We start from the raw sequence: 4,869 nt of genomic DNA on the forward strand, positions 1-4,869 counted from the left end.
TTTTAATGTGGCATGGATTGATGCTGTTACCACGGAGTGGCTGATGTTATGCCTTGTAACTGGAAATGGCTCCTGGGGCAGGAATAGCCTTGATGGAAGAGATGCAGATTCCAGACCAGGCCTGAGCCCTGTGCTCCCTGAACCTCTCCCTGCACCACACAGTTCCCATCTTCCTCAGCATCTGAGGTTCTCTCTAGAGCTCGTACAGCTGCACCCCCAGCAGTTGGAGTGGTTTTATCTAAACTGGTGTTAACTGGTTTGGGACTGAGCGTTGCCCTGTCTGTGAGAGGCCCAGGGGAGCTGTGGGTGGGTGCTCTGGTTCTGCAGCCCAGTCAGTGCTGCTCACTCTCTCTGCTGGGGCCACTGAGTCCCAGGGGATGAGCCTGGGGCTCCCAGCTGTGCTAAAACTGGTGCTGTTCTGAGCTGGTAGCATTGCATAGTGGGATTCTTACCTCAGCTGACCTGACCCTTATGTGAGGTGTCACTCTGTGTCTCAGCATCCCCTGGGAGCAGTTCTCAGCTGGCTCTCAGCCTGGCTGTGCTCTCTGGGCACTGCTGGGAGCAGCGTATGACAGAGGGTGTCCCCAGACACCCAGCGAGGTGCAGCAGCCCTCTGGTCCCCCCTCCTGGCACATCTTGAGTGCTGGTTTGGGGTGTGAGGTGAGGAGGGGCTGCTGCTCTTCATCACCCAGCTGATGGAAGGGGGCAGAGCCTGAGGGCTGCACGTCAGGGTCCCTCAGCCATGGGTGCTGGGCAAGCAGCACCCAAACCTGCTGCTGGGGGGAAGGTGGGAGCTGGGTTTGGGGCTGGAAGGAGCAGCAATATCAGCATTCCCACCAGCTCTGTTCCTGTGTAGGTGGATGCTGTGAGCTCTTCCCTACTTTCCTGTGGAGCACTGAGGCAGCTCGTTCAGCCTGAGCTGGAATGTGCCTTAAAGCAAACTCTGTAAAGGGAAAAATGAAAAGGGGTTGGAATCTGCAAATGTTGCTTTTTCCCTTGTGTGGCCACAAAATATTCAGTGGCTAAAAATGTGGGTAGGGAATGTCAGGAATCCTCAGTTCCCTTCCCGGATCTAGCAGAGGCTTTGGGCCTTTGCCTCAGCTTTTCCATGCAGAAGCTGTGTTCAGCATTCCACAGCGAGCAGGGATCAAAATCCTGGAGGCTGCACAGGTCCAGCGAGTACCCCTTGCACCAGAGCTGTAGGTTTTCCTGCCTGTTCTCTCTGTTTCATCCCAAATCAACGTGTTGGTGTTTTCACCCAGCTGGATGCAGCATCCATCCCTGTGCAGAGCATACAGGAAGCACTGGGGCTTGGTGAGGGGCTGGTTTGGGGTTTGTCCCTCCCAAGTGGAGGCTGTGCTGGGGGGGGATGGAGCTGCATCTTCAGCCAAACCTGTCCCAAGCAGTGACTGTGGCAGTGTGAGGAGCTTTTCCCTCTGCCTGCTCTGGTCTTGCTCCCAGGCTGGGTTTTCCCTCCTGGCTCCCTTCTCAGTAACGGCATCATCTGGTGGCTGCAGCCCTTCAGGGCCGTGGTGACCTCATGGCTGGGGTGTCCCTCAGCTGCTCCCTGAGCCCCTGACACACACAGGGTGTGATCCTCATTTTCCTAACCTTGGAATGAACTAATCCAGCTGCTCTGGGCTGTGGAGATCCTGAGTGCTGGGGTAGTGTCAGGGATCTGTACAGAACTGAAGTTGAGCTGGTGAAAAAGAAACTGAACTGGACTGAAGTTGTATTTAGGAGATTTATAAATCTCTCTTTGGTGCTAGTCCATACAGGGTTTTTTTTGTTGTTGTTGTTTTGTTTTTGGTTTGGTGGGTTTTTTTTTTTTGGTGGAAAGATGGGAATTTTGATGTTATACTTGATGAATTTTCTCTAGAATTGCCTCAGAAACCTGGGGAGGTCTGAGAGTGTTTGTTGAATTTCCTGTGTGTCCTATTTTATATTTATTAAATCAGAAAATCTGGAATGATCGCTTTGCATTTGCTGCTCAGTCCTTCCATGAGCTCTGTGTACGTGGGGGGCTCCTTGCAGTCCCCCCAAATCTGGAGAAGGGGACCCCAGACCCAGCTGAGGGATGAATGACCAGGGTCCATTGTCCAGCCTCCTGTCCATAAGTGTGTTTGTTTGCCTGAGGCTTCTCCATTCCTCCCCAGACAAGGACTCCATGGTTGGTCAGAGCTGTGGGGGTTTGTCTCTGGTTTGTGTCTGAGCTGGTACCTTCGACCTCACCCCACCTGCAGGAGCAGGTGTTCTCCAGCTCCTGCTCAGTCCTGGCAGGTGCAGGACATCCCTACAAGATTCAGACCTCTCATGTACAGTGTCTCCAGAAAGGCAGGAGGGCTCTCCGTGTGTGAAGCTGGGTGGTGTGTGGGGTCCTGTCACGAGGGGTTTCCTCTGTTGAGTTCTGTGTGAGAGGGAGGCTGTCATTGACTTTGAAAGAGCGAAAAATTGAAAAAATAAAATTGGTGGGTGCCAGTTTGCCGAGAGTGTGGGCTGTAATCTAGTGCCAACCAATAAACACACCAGTATTTCACACAGCTCTGCCTCCTGCCTGGTCTCTCCATCGTGGGTGAACTTGGAGATTGGGCAAGTGTCATCCAAGGAGAAAGCTCTCCCTGCAGTGGCTTGGGACAGTCACAGCCTGGAAGAGAAACTGGAGGGATGTCACCAACAGCCTGGTGTTGAGATGGGCTCACTGATGGGGCATGCACCCTGCAATAAAAAGGAGCATTTTAAGGAGAGAGCCTCGAGAAGCCTCTGAATGTGCTCCCACCTCTCACAAAATCCTTCCCACAGAACAGCCGGGTGGAGCCTGCCCCGAGAGCACCAGCACTGCGTGGTGCGGCTGGCGCTGCCTGCCTGGCCACAGCAAGGCGAGCTCCCGCATTTCCCTGCGAAACAAACGTGTCCATCCCTAAGCGAGCCTTTACAAATTCCCTTCGGGATCTGGATGTGGCCAGGCTGCTCCCGCAGAACACACGGGGGCTGGTGCGCCACAGCCCCGCGTTGCAGCTGCGGCGAGAGCCCAGGGCAGAATTAATCCGTGCTGACGGCGCCGTTAATGCCTGAGCGGGCAGGGCCGGGGCGGCTGTGCCCCCGCGGGGACCGCGGCACCCGGCCCCCCACCCCGGCATTTCTGGGCGGATGAGCAGCCGCAGGGATGCGCTGGCTGGAAATCCGGCCACTTGCGCTCAGCTGCTTAAACGGGAGCTTAGCGGCTCAGCAAAGCTGTCCCCAGTTATGTGCTGGGGGCCGAGGAGCGCAGGGGAGGGGGCTGATGGCTCACAGCGGGGTTTGGGGCAGAAATAAATACCCTGTGTTGCTATTCCAGCTTTGTCCTCCTGGCTGACCCCCCGTACACCCCGGGCACGAGGGTGCCTTGTCCCCAGGATGGGAGGCGATGCTGCCCTCAGCCCCGCTGACATCCTTCCCCACCCCAAGGTTAGCAAGGGGGAGATTTCTCCAGGGATGAGCTGTGCTGCCCCAGCTTTGACTCCCCTTTTTCCCCTTTTTCCCTCATCTGGGTGCTCTGGGAAGCAGTGGATTGGTAAGAAAAAATGTGCACGTGGGATCTGGGGATGCTGCAGGTGTCCTGGGCTGGCTCTGGCCATGTGGAGGGGCTTGGTGGCTCCCGGTCTCCTCCCAGGGATGCCGCTTCCCCTGGAGCACGCATGCTCCTCCTGGCCATGTGCTCCCACTCGCTCATGCTCTCCAAGGAGCTTTCCTAGAAATTGATGGATTTATTTTTAGCCCTGGCACAGCAGGGTTCAGCTGGGAGGGGATGGGCAGCATGGACGGTGGCAGCATGGAAGGCTCCCAAGGCTGGGCTGGGGGACACTGGGGGTCCTGTCCCACACCATGGTTCTCCCATTGCAGTGGTGGACAGGGGCTGGGGCTTGGGAAAGCTGCAGACCAGTTGCTGCTCTTCCCTACCAGCTCAGGAGGCTCTGGATGCTCCGCAGTGGCTGAGCCCTGCCCTGCTGCCTGCCCAGGGGCTGTGTCCCCCCAACCCCACCATGTCCAGGCTCCTCTTTCACCCCATTCCCCTTGATGGTTATTTTTTGTAGCTGTTGGGAAGCACAGTGGGGCCCAGTGCTCCCTGGTGTCCCCCGCTCCTGCCTGACCCACTTAGCGGGACCATCTGGTCCCTGTGGGCAAAGCGGATTAGCCCTGCGGCCGGGATCAGAGCTGGGGCGCTGCCACCACTGTGGGTGACACTGCCGGCACCGTCACAGCCCCTGCCAAAGTCCCCAGGTAATGATCCCCCGGTATCACCCCGTGGTCCAGCCTGGGGGAGAGCGGCCACAGCAGGAGCCCCACAGCAGCCCCCGGTGTGGGTGACCCTGCCCGTGCTCCTGGCACCCCTGAAACCCGGCCATCCCCAGCCCTGTGGGATGGCTGTCTCCCACCACAGCCACATATCCATCCATCCATCCATCCATCCATCCATCCATCCATCCATCCATCCATCCATCCATCCATCCATCCATCCATCCCTTTCTCTTCTCTCACCCACACCCCCAGCTGGGCGCTCACCCTGGCCAGATACGCAATTCCCCCATTCCTCCCTCCATCTATCCGCCCACCCCTCCGCTCGCCCCCCCCCCTCAGGGGCCTTTTCTTCCTTTGCCCCGATTTTTTTGCCCTGTTTTTTCCCTTCCTCTCTCCACGGTTCCCATTTTTCCGTTTTCCCCTGGTTTTCCCCTCACGCGGTTTCCCGCCCCCCCCCGCCTGGTCTTTGCTGCCCCCTGCCGGCCGCGCGCCGCCACCGCCCCGCCCCTAAGCCCCGCCCATTATCTTGTTGCCCCGCCCCTTGCCGCGCGCGCGCTCGGCCCCGCCCCGCGCCCGTCACGCGCCGCGCGGGTT

Source organism: Haemorhous mexicanus, chromosome 25, assembly GCF_027477595.1.
Source record: "Haemorhous mexicanus isolate bHaeMex1 chromosome 25, bHaeMex1.pri, whole genome shotgun sequence".
NCBI lineage: Eukaryota > Metazoa > Chordata > Aves > Passeriformes > Fringillidae > Haemorhous > Haemorhous mexicanus.